Source organism: Grampus griseus, assembly GCF_964374135.1.
Source record: "Grampus griseus genome assembly, chromosome: 8".
NCBI lineage: Eukaryota > Metazoa > Chordata > Mammalia > Artiodactyla > Delphinidae > Grampus > Grampus griseus.
In genome coordinates this window covers 10,781,661-10,794,406 of record NC_139002.1, presented here as the reverse complement: position 1 = coordinate 10,794,406, position 12,746 = coordinate 10,781,661, and the positions used below count along the sequence as shown (strand labels likewise).

Genomic DNA, 12,746 nt, shown 5'->3' with positions numbered 1-12,746 from the left:
AAATCACCCAGCCTGTAGGGCCTGTTGACGTCATTAGTTAAAACTATGTACAGCGGAAAAGTAAGAAGAAGAAGAAGAAAATTCATTCCAGTTTCAGAAAAGTTAGAAAAGAGGGACGGCTCAAATCATCTTTTTGCCTCTGCAGTAGCCTCCAGGCTACTCTTAGAGTTGCCAAAAAAAAAAACAGAAAGAAAGAAAGAAATGAAAACAGCCATTCACCTGAAGCTTCCTGAAAGCTGATGCCAGGGATGCCACACCCAGAGGTTGGGAGGATGGGGACAAATGTCTCCTAGAAGTGGACCCAGAGGACAGGGTCTCCTACCAGACCTGATGGAGAGCCTAGGCAGCTCGGCCAACAGGATCGAGGGGACAAAGGAAACGCCTTAAGGCTTGTTACCTGTTGTGGGTAAAGGACTGGGTCAGAAGACAGGGAGCTCTGGGCCCTGACCTGCCATTTACTCAATGCGTGACTTGGGCAAATCTCAGCTTCCCCCGAGCCTTAAGTTTCTTTTTTCTTAAACGAAGCATTGGCCGAAATGAACTACAAGGTCCATCCCAGCTGCAAAATGCTATAAATCTATGATCCTTTATCTCTAGTTACTTAAATTACTATAGGAAACACAGTTGAAGCATGTAGGATCCTTGCAAACGCTAGCTTTCACACTTGTCACTAGGAGTCTCGGCCAATGATAAAATAATCAAGGTCAAATCACGGTGCTTAACGCATGGCATGGCCCTAGGCAGAGACAGTAAAAAACTTCGTACAGAAGAAACTCAGAAGAAAGCAAAAAGGATACTGTTTCATCTCTGAGGGTACAAGACTCATTTGTTTCTAACCCACTCCTGAGTAAAGGCAATAAGGAGCAAAGCATCTTAAGATTGTTGCATCTAAAATGACAGCAAGACCGAGCAGCCCAAGGGATGTTTCCCTTTCTTTATTCGGAAAGGATTTGTTAGGTGTTCGCTGCGCGTCCTGCATGCTGGCGGGTCACTCAGTATACAAACCTCCAGGCTGACTTTTTTTCTCCTCTTCAACTACCCACCTCGGGTGGCTTCTCTGTGGTCCCCCTCCTGCCTCTCCCACCCCTGTCCTGGTGTGCCTGTGGCTAGAACCACTCCGCCAGGGTTTAATCCTATTCGGCCATTGTCTCATTAGCTGTTGCCTGTGTTTCTTTTGTACCAACTACACGATAAGCTCCTTGAACCTTAGCATTGTATTCCTCTCCACCTCCTAGCACATTGCTTTACCCAAAGCTGATCTCAATATTTAATGGTTGATTAAAAAACATTTAAAGGTCATTTAGTGAATCTCAAGTGAAAATGGGCCTCATCTGAAATCTTTTTCTTGAAAGATGATTTTCAAAGAATCTGCATATCCCTCAGTAAACTTACTCTAACAATGAGTAACTCACTACTAAGAGATACCTTTACGTGAAATCAAAATAATTCAGACAACAAATATTTATTGAGTACCTACTATATTCCAACCACCAGCTTTTAGGTGACTAGCCCAAAAGACATGTTTTTTTTTTTAAAAAAAACTCTTCAGAAAAGTAAATAAAACTTGACAAAAGATCCTTTTTTAAAAAAAAAAAAATGATTCCTACCCTCAAGGAGCTTAAAACTTTTGGTAGTGGGAAGACAGTTATGTAATCATTATAATGCAGTGATATAAAAGTAGGTATAATTTAATTCTTCCTTTTAGTGTAACTAAAAGAGCACCTAATTCTGCCCTAAAAAGACAGGAAAAGCTTCCTGAAAAGAGATAGCACCTGAGCTGCCCCTAGAAGGATGAGTCAAAATACGCCAAGCAGACGAATGGGAGCAGAGGTGTAAAAATGCAGGGCAATCTAGTGTGTCCTGAGTATTACCCGGAGTTCAGTAGCTAAAGGGCAAAGCATGAGGGACACAGGGCTGGCCAGGTCAGCGAGGGGCCATGAAAGGCTTTTTATGCCAATCAAAAGATTTTCAATTTTATCCTACGGAGAGCAGGAAGCCATTGGCAAATTGTAAGCAGGTTAATGACATCATTGGGCTTGCATGTTAACACACTGCCAAGGTCTGAAGAATAGACTGGAAGAGAATAATAGAGATTGCAGAGACAGCGAAACCAGTCAGGCGACTTCTGCTGTAATTTCTGCAAGAGATGATGAGAGAACTGGAAAGGTGGCAGCATTTGCTCTGTTTGCCCCACACTCCACATGCCATCAGTTCACTTTGCCGGACGGTGGGTATATCTTTTTCCACTGGCTGGACTGAACTCCTGTCAGGTTAGGACAGCACCTGATCCCCCTCAGCCCCTGCCTTGAGGTGGTCAGGAAGTGGAATGAACAAACTTAGCAATTGCTTAAATAAAGGTGAATGTGGGAGAGAGAAAGAGAATAGTTTCTGAGTGTCTGATTAGTGGCACCAACACCACTGAGCAAGAAAAGGAGGGCTTTGGTTCTGGGAATGAAAGAGGGCTGCGTGAGGCCAGCAGTGGGCCTGACGTTGAGTTAGGAGGTGTCTGTAGGGAGGAGGACCTAGAACTCAGGAGAGACATCTGAGTTAGCCTGTATACATTTGCATCATAAGAATTCCCTGGTGGGTTACAGCCATGGGAATTGCTGAGCTGCCCCAGGAATTGTAGGTAGTGGGAGAAGAAAGGAAGGTCAAGAACAGGGCCCTGGAGAAATTGGTAAGAATATTTTAAGGGAGAGCAGAGGTAGAGAAGGTAAAAGATTACAAAGGGATTGCCAGAGAGGCAGAAAGCTGGCCAGGATAAAACAGTGTCATGGAACCTGAGACATGAAAACTTCAAGGAAGGGAAATCAGTGAACAGGGTTCAACTCTGCAGAGAAGACAAGTAAAAAGGTGCCACGAAAAGGGAGTGATGTATGCAACTCATATATGCAAGTTGCAAATGATTCAGACAAACTAAGTAATGATGATACAAACAATAATACTATAAATGATAGAATGTAGATCTGTTTCTCTACAAATGGAGAGTGGGAGATCTACAGAAAGAGAGAGAATGAAGAAATGCGGCTAAATGTTAAAAAGTGGTGGATCAGTGAGGATATTTGGGGGTTCTCTGTGCTATTCTTGCCATTTTTCTGTAAGTTTGAAATAACTGTGTAAGTTTGAAAAAATAGAAAGTTAAAGAAGATGGTACCATAGGATTTAGCACTCAAAGGTCATTGGTGGCCTGAGCAAAGCAGTTTCAGTGAGAATAAGGGCTCTCCTGCAGGGTACAGAGGTCAGGATGAGAGCTGGGGAAATGAAGACCAGCCTACATTTTAAGATGCCTGGCTGTGGATTAAGAGATGAGGTTTAACCAGAGAATGAGATCAAGTAAGGGATTGGTTTCATTTTTTTTTTTTAATAGAAGAGGTTTAAATACATTTATATGCTGAAAGGATCAGAAACTGGAGATAGAGGACAAGAAAAGAAAGGGTGATATGCTGGAAACAAGGTCCCTGGACCATTTAAGCCTGTGTGTTTTCACTTTAAAAATACTGAGAATTCAGAGCTCCCACCGCAGGAGCTTCAGCCCAACCCTGGGTTCATGAACCAAGATCCCACGAGCCTCCTGGGGCAGCCAAAAAAAAAAATAAAATAAAATAAATAACAAAGTAAAAAATAAAATTACACTAGGAAACGAACAGATATGTTAGGAAGAATATAAAAATAAAGATGAATCAACGACCGGAAGGTACAACAATATCACAATAGTAAAAAAGAAGAAGAGAAAAAAAAAAAAAAGGGTGGGGGGGAAGGCCCTGGCTGTGGAGGGTGGGGCCTAAGAAAGGGTGAGGTTTGGGCAGTGGGTGGGGCAAAATGCTCAGCACCCACAGGGCTGAAAAAGGCCCTGGGGGCTGTGGAGGGTGGGGCTTAGGCTCAAGGAACAGAAGGGGCCCAGGGTGCCCTCCACCCCTGGTCTCAGAGGGCAGGGGACCTCACCTGGGAGCCTAGCAGGCTTCCTGGGCTTGAATGGGCAGGGCAAACGCCCTCCTCTCCTCTCCTGCTCCTCCGTCTGGGAGGGCCCCTCCTGCCTGCCTCTCCTGATCTCCCTGTCCCCCCTCCTATGCCCGCAAGGAGCTATGCAGCCTGGAGAGGGCTTTGGAGGGCAGGGGATCGGCCTGGGAGGTCAGCAGGCTCCCCAGGCCCGAGTGGGCTGGGCAATTGCCCTCTGCTTCTCTCCTGCTCAGCTCCTCCTGGAGGGCCCCTCCCACCTGCCCCTCCTGATCTCCCAGGCCTCCCTCTTATGAGCCACTGAACTAACAGAGAAACTTAGACCCCAGGGAATATTCATCGGAGTGAGGTCTGACGGAGTTCCTCATCTCAGCACCAAGACTCAGCTCTATGCAATAGCCTACAAACCCCCATGTTGGAAGCCTCAGGCCAAACAACCAGTAAGACAGGAACACAATCACACTCATTAAAAAAAAAAAAAAGAGACGGCAAAAAAAATATGTCACAGATGAAGGAGCAAGGTAAAAACCTACAAGACCAAATAAATGAAGAGGAAATAGGCAATCTACCAGAAAAAGAATTCAGAGTAGTGATAGTAAAGATGATCCAGAACCTCAGAAACAGAATGGAGGCACGGACTGAGAAAATACAAGAAATGTTTAACAAAGATCTTAGAAGAATTAAAGAACAAACAACAGAGATGAACAACATAATAACTGAAATGAAAAATACACTAGAAGGAATCAATAACAGAATAACTGAAGCAGAAGAATGAATAAGTGAGCTGGAAGACAAAATGGTGGAAATAACTGCCAAGGAGCAGAATAAAGAAAAAAGAATGAAAAGAGCTGAAGACATTCTCAGAGACCTCTGGGGCAACACTAAGTGCACCAACATTCAAATTATAGGGGTCCCAGAAGAAGAAGAGAAAAAGAAAGGGACTGAGAAAATATTTGAAAAGATTATAGTTGAAAACTTCCCTAACATGGGAAAGGAAACAGTCACCCAAGTCTAGGAAGCATAGAGAGTCCCATATAGGATAAACCCTAGGAAAAACACACCAAGACACATATTAATCAAACGAACAAAAATTAAATTCAAAGAAAAAATATTAAAAGCAGCAAGGGAAAACCAAAAAATAACATACAAAGGAATCCCCATAAGGTTATCATCTGATTTTTCAGTGGAAACTCTGCAGGCCAGAAGGGAGTGGCAGGATATACTTAAAGCAATAAAAGGAAAAAAACCTACAACCAAAATTACTCTACCAAGCAAGGATCTCATTCAGATTCAATGGAGAAGTCAAAAACTTTTCAGAGAAGCAAAAGCTAAGAGAATTCAGCACCACAAAAACACCTTTACAACAAATGCTAAAGAAACTCCTCTAAGCAGGAAACCCAAGAGAAGAAAAAGACCCACCAAAAAAACCCCAAAACAATTAAGAAAATGTTAATAGAAACATACATATCAATAATAACCTTGAATGTAAATGGATTAAATGCCCCAACCAAAAGACACAGACTGGCTGAATGGAAACAAAAACAAGACCATATTATGCTGTCTTCAAGAGACCCACTTCAGACCTAGGGACACATACAGACTGAAAGTGAAGGGATGGAAAAAGATATTCCATGCAAATGGAAATCAAAAGAAAGCTGGAATAGCATTACTCATATCAGATAAAATAGACTTTAACATAAAGACTGTTACCAGAGATAAGGAGGGACACTACATAGTGATCAAAGGGTCAATCCAAGAAGAAGATATAACAATTATAAATGTTTATGCACCCAACATAGGAGCACCTCAAAACAAGGCAAATACTAACAACCATGAAAGGAGAAATCGACAATAACACAATAATAGTAGGGGACTTTAACACCCCACTTACACCAATGGACAGATCATGCAAACAGAAAATAAATAAGGAAGCACAAGCTTTAAAGGACACAATAGACCAGATATATCTAATTGATATTTATAGAACATTCCACCCAAAAGTGGCAGAATACACTTTCTTCTCAAGTGCACATGGAACATTCTCCAGGATAGATCACACCTTGGGTCACAAATCAAGCCTCAGAAAATTTTAAGAAAACTGAAATTGTATCAAGCATCTTTTCTGACCACAACAACACTAAGAGATTGGAAATCAATTACAGGAAAAAAAACTGTAAAAAACACAAATACATGGAAGCTAAACAGTGTGCTACTAAATAACCAAGAGATCACTGAAGAACTCAAAGAAGAAATTTAAAAATACATAGAAACAAATGACAATGAAAACACGATGACCCAAAACCTATGGGACGCAGCAAAAGCAGTTCTAAGAGGGAAGTTTATAGCAATAAAATCTCACCTCAAGAAACAAGAAAATTCTCAAATAAACAATCTAACCCTAAACTTAAAACAATAGAGAAAGAAGAACAAAGAAAACCCAAAGTCAGTAGAAGGAAAGAAATCATAAAGATCAGAGCAGAAGTAAATGAAATAGAAACAAAGAAAACAATAGCAAAGATCAATAAAACTAAAAACTGGTTCTTTGAGAAGATAAACAAAATTGATAAACCCTTAGCCAGACTCATCAAGAAAAAAAGGGAGAGGACACAAATCAATAAAATTAGAAACGAAAAAGGAGAAATCACAACTGACACTGCAGAAGTACAAAGGATTATAAGAGACTACTACAAACAACTATATGCCAATAAAATGGACAACCATGAAGAAATGGAAAAATTCTTGGAAGGGTACAATTTTCCAAGACTGAACTAGGAAGAATTAAAAAATATAAACAGACCTATCACAAAATGAAATTGAAACTGTTATTAAAAATCTTCCAGCAAACAAAAGTCCAGGACCAGATGGCTTCGCAGGTGAATTCTATCAAACATTTAGAGAAGAGTTAAGACCGATCCTTCTCAAACTCTTCCAAAAAACTGCAGAGGGAGAAACACTCCCAAACTCATTCTACGCAGCCACCATTACCCTGATACCAAAACCAGAAAAAGATATCACAAAAAAAGAAAATTATAGACCAATATCACTGATGAACATAGATGCAAAAATCCTGAACAAAATACTAGCAAACAGAATCCAACAGCATATTAAAAGGATCATACACCATGATCAAGTGGGATTTATCCAGGGATGCAAGGATTCTTCAATATATGCAAATCAATCAATGTGATACATCACATTAACAAATTAAGGAATAAAAACCATACGATCATCTCAATAGATGCAGAAAAAGCTTTCAACAAAATTCAATACCCATTTATGATATTAAAAAAAGCTCCAGAAAATGGGCATAGAGGGAACCTACCTTAACATAATAAAGGCCATATATGACAAACCCACAGCAAGCATCATACTCAATGGTGAAAAACTGAAAGCATTTCCACTAAGATCAGGAACAAGACAAGGATGTCCACTCTTACCACTCTTATTCAACATAGTTTTGGAAGTCCTAGCCACGGCAATCAGAGAAGAAAAATAAATAAAAGGAATACAAATTGGAAAAGAAGAAGTAAAACTGTCACTGTTTACTGATGACATGATACTATACATAGAAAATCCTAAAGATGCCACCAGAAAACTACTAGAACTAATCAATGAATTTGGTAAGGTTGCAGGATACAAGATTGATGCACAGAAGTCTCTGGCGTTCCTATACACCAACAACGAAAAATCAGAAAGAGAAATTAAGGAAACACTCCCATTTACCATTGTAACAAAAAGAATAAAATACCTAGGAATAAACCTGCCTAAGGAGGTGAAAGACTTGTACTCAGAAAACTATAAAACACTGATGGAAGAAATCAAAGACGACATAAACAGGTGGAGAAATATACCATGTTCTTGGATTGCAAGAATCAATATCGTGAAGATGACTATACTACCCAAAGCAATCTATAGATTTAATGCAATCCCTAACAAACTACCAATGGCATTCTTCACAGAATTAGAACAAAAAATTTTACAATTCGTATGGAAACAAAAAAGACCCCAAATAGCCAAAGCAATCTTGAGAAAGAAAAATGGAGCTGGAGGAGTCAGGCTCCCTGACTTCAAACTATACCACAAAGCTACAGTAATCAAGACAGTATGGTACTGGCACAAAAACAGAAATATAGATCAATGGAACAGGATAGAAAGCCCAGAGATAAACCCACACACATATGGTCACCTAATTTATGGCAAAGGAGGCAAGAACGTACAATGGAGAAAAGAAAGCCTCTTCAATAAGCAGTGCTGGGAAAACTGGACAGCTACAAGTAAAAGAATGAAATTAGAACACTACCTAACACCATACACAAAAATAAACTACAACTGGAGGAAAACATACGAAAAACACTCTTACATAAACCACAGCAAGATCTTTTTTTGACCCACCTCCTCGAGTAACGGAAATAAAAACAAAAATAAACAAATAGGACTTAATTAAACTTAAAAGCTTTTGCACAGCAAAGGAAACCATAAACGAGACAAAAAGACAACCTTCAGAATGGGAGAAAATATTTGCAAATGAAACAACAGACAAAGGATTAATCTCCAAAAAATACAAACAGCTCATGGAGCTCAATATTAAAAAAACAAACAATCCAGTTAAAAATTGGGCAGAAGGGCTTCCCTAGTGGCGCAGTGGTTGAGAATCTGCCTGCCAATGCAGGGGACATGGGTTCAAGCCCTGGTCTGGGAAGATCCCACATGCCGCGGAGCAACCAGGCCCGTGAGCCACAACTACAGAGCCTGCGCGTCTGTAGCCTGTGCTCTGCAACAAGAGAGGCCGCGACAGTGAGCGGCCCGCGCACTGCGATGAAGAGTGGCCCCCACTTGCCGCAACTAGAGAAAGCCCTCACACAGAAACGAAGACCCAACACAGCCAAAAATAAATAAATAAATTGATTTTTAAAAAAAGGGCGGAAGACCTAAATAGACATTTCACCAAGGAAGACATACAGATGGCCAAGAGGCACATGAAAAGATGCTCAACATCACTAATTATTAGAGAAATGCAAATCAAAACTACAATGACGTGTCACCTCACGCTGGTCAGAATGGCACACCAGTCAGAATGGCCATTATCAAAAAATCTAGAAAGAATAAATGCTGGAAAGGGTGTGGTGAAAAGGGAACCCTCCTGCACTGTTGGTGGGAATGTAAATTGATACAGCTACTATGGAGAACAGTATGGAGGTTCCTTAAAAAACTAAAAATAGAACTACCAGACGACCCAGCAATCCCACTACTGGGCATATGCCCTGAGAAAACCATAATTCAAAAAGAAACATGCACCACAGTGTTTATTGCAGCACTATTTACAATAGCCAGGACATGGAAGCAACCTAAGTGTCCATCAACAGATGAATGGATAAAGAAGATGTGGCACATATATACAATGCAATATTACTCAGCCATAAAAAGAAACGAAATTGAGTTATTTGTAAGTGAGGTAGAAGGACCTAGAGTCTGTCATACAGAGTGAAGTCAGTCAGAAAGAGAAAAACAAATACCGTATGCTAACACATATATATGGAATCTGAAAAAAAAAATGGTACTGATGAACCTAGTTGCAGGGCAGGAATAACGAGATAGACATAGAAAATGGACTTGATGATGTGGGATGGGAGGGTGAAGCTGGGGCGAAGTGACATACATACACTACCGAATGTAAAATAGTTGGCTGGTGGGAAGCAGCGGCATAGCACAGGGAGCTTGGCTCGGTGCTTTGCGATGACCTAGAGGGGTGGGATAGGGAGGGTGGGAGGGAGGCTCAAGAGGGAGGGGACATGGGGACATGCGCATGCATATGGCTGATTCGCTTTGTTGTACAACAGAAACGAACACAGTATTGTGAAATAATTATACTCCCATAAAGATCTATTTTAAAAAAATACTGAGAATTGATGGTCATCCTCATCATTTTCTATTTAAGTGCCGTACACATGCCTAAGATCCTTACTTCAAGCCAAGCAATCCGTCGTCACTTCACCTGTCCACATAGGTCTTGCCCTGAATCGCTTTGTGCTCTCCTGTGAACCTTCACAGATTTTCCAAATCCCATTTCCACTGTGTGCTCAGAACCAGACACAGTACTGAGCTAAGGGTCAGACCCTTGCTGGCCAGTGCAAGAGGGTACACTCCCACCAGCAGAAGATCCTTCCCAGGAAAGGAGCATGCTGTCAGTGGGAAAGAAGAAAGTTCCCCAAATACATGAGTCTTCAAAAGGATGAAACAGGATGTTTCCTTTCTTGCCTCTAAATAAAATAACTCTTGCCTCTCTAGACAAGGAAAAGGAACGATAGCGCAAAAGATATGCAGCGTCTTTGACTTATCTATGTCAGCATCCTTGTGACCACATCCTAAGTGATCTTCCCACCTTTCCAAAGAGCTATTCATTTGGTTTTCCTCCAGCACTATCAACAGAGCTATGCCGCTTTTATTCACCTGAGCACAGAGTCCTTCTATACTAGCACTGAATATTAGAGCTACTGTGTTCTCTAAATTTTATTAATATTATCGAATGGAATGTATAACCCAGACTCAGAGAATGTGTGTTTTGTTGTTAGTAAACACAAAAGAAACTTCAGAGCTAATCTTGGAGCGCAGGCACAACCTCAGGACTCCAGGGTCGATCAGGGTGACTAAGAACAAGAACGGCTTTTGTTTTAAAGCAGATTAACATTTTGGCTGACATCAAAGCGTGCATTCTCCCCTCTGCTTAGGTCATGTAAACGGAAAAAGTCGTGAAAGAGAAATAGCCAGATGCTGCCTGTCTCAGGGTTGGGGGCAGACTTCCCTTGGATGGCACAGTATGAAGGAGCATTAATAACTGAGCACAGATCTTACTGAGAAATTACCACCCCAGCATTAGGCATCAGGAGCCCCCGGTGCTAACGCTGCAGCCAAAGGACTCTGCTTTGTGTGTGCTGGGAAAACCTACTGCCATTAAGCAGTTATTCTGAGTGCTTGGTCCGGACTGATTGTGAGTGTTGGTAACAAAAGAACCCCAGTGAGAGGGGGATGAAATAGAGGATTTCGGTGCTGACGGAGATTAAATAGCCTGAGAATGGCTTTGTATATTAACTTCAGGGAACTAGGGTCTTGCCACCTAAAGAGTGACACCTGATGCCTCAATTGTAGGTAATAAACCTTTAGTAAACCTCAGATCTCAAGTAGGCTGCTCGGAAGGTGAGAGGGATCGCATCAAGCCCATAAACGTCTTTCTTTCTGGAGACTGAAATGCCGTCTCTGGGCACTTACATTTACGTGAACAGTGGATTTAACACTCGAGGCAAATGAAGTTTCTCATGAAATGATGAGTCCTTGGCCTTGTTGACAAAGCACCCTGTGAAGAGCACTACTGTCATCTGAATTGTCGGCTGCAAATGTATAACAGGATTAAGACCAAGCGGTAACCCAAGATTTTGGGTCTGGTACCCCAGGAAAGAACACTCTTGATAGGTTTTCTTGGTGGAAATGAGAGAGACAGAGCTGGACAAGTACAGTCATATGGCAGCAGAAAAAGAGTTCCTGGTCACTTATTTTTCTAGCAATTAAAAGGCTGAACAGGCATGGTTGGACTTAGAGATGATCATACTAAGTGAAATAAGTCAGAAAGAGAAAGACAGACACCACATGATATCACTTATACGTGGAATCTAAAATATAACACAAGTGAACTTATGCACGAAAGAGAAACAGACCCAAAGACATAGAGAACAGACTTGTGGTTGCCAACGGGAAGGAGAAGTGGGGGAGGGATGAACTGGGAGTTTGGGATGAGCAGATGCAAACCATTATATATAGGACGGATAAATAACAAGGTCCTACTGTATAGCACAGGGAGCTACATTCAATATCCTGTGATACACCATAACGGAAAAGAATAGACAAAAAGAATGTATATATGTGTTAACCTGAGTCACTTGTCTGTACAACAGAAATTAACACAACATTGTAAATCAACTATCCTTCAATTTAAAAGAAGGCTGAACAAATATTGAAAAGAATGACATTATCAGCATTAATAAATATCTCTAGGTCATAGCAAAGAGGGATCTTTTTTGACCTTCAAGAACAGTGATGACAGCCATGAAAAGAGCCGCTGTGTTTCATGGACACACCTACAAGAGTGTAGATAACAATGTTCTTCTGGATCCACTACAAGGAAGGATGCTCTTGGGCTGTCTGTTGGCAGCGCCGCCTTGCCCACATTTCCCCCATGCAGCTCAATATATTGCATGAAAAGAAGGACCCTTCTTAATTGAAATACAGACAGAAAAGGAAGTATTTTCTTTTCTGGAGCACCACAGGTAAAAACTTAAAGTTTAGAGGAGCTACTAAGAACCTGGCCAATCCTCCAAAAAGTTCAAATTCTAAGGAGAACTTACTCTACATTTTGAATTATAAGTCATTCTTACTTGAAAATCTGATATAAGAAGTCATATTGTGTATTACTGTTTTAAATTGAATAATCTCAACCTTATCGTTATAATGAGATTTCATGAGAAGTAGAATACCAGTAAATATTATACAGGAGCAGGATGAGCCTTAGCAATTATATCAGAAAAGTGAAATAAAAGTTGAACTTATCCTTAAAACAATTTGAGCAAAAACATGATTTATTCAAGTTTTTTTCTCAAATGATCTGGGTAACTTGCATTTTTCGATTAACGTTGCATAGATACAGGCCACAGAGGCTTTTTATACGTGTGTTCAGCAAGGAAGAATTATGTTGCAGTTATATAACACACTGAGGCATATGGTCCTCGGACTGTTTTCAGTAAGCA

The 12,746-nt window shown here is 40.8% G+C and overlaps 1 protein-coding gene across 5 annotated transcripts in view; it reads left to right on the top strand.

The window, feature by feature from the left end:
* JHY (junctional cadherin complex regulator) overlaps positions 1-12,746 on the top strand; it is a gene marked incomplete at both ends in the record, with an annotated part of 63,550 nt that overhangs the window by 33,666 nt on the left and 17,138 nt on the right. The window lies entirely within an intron of this gene.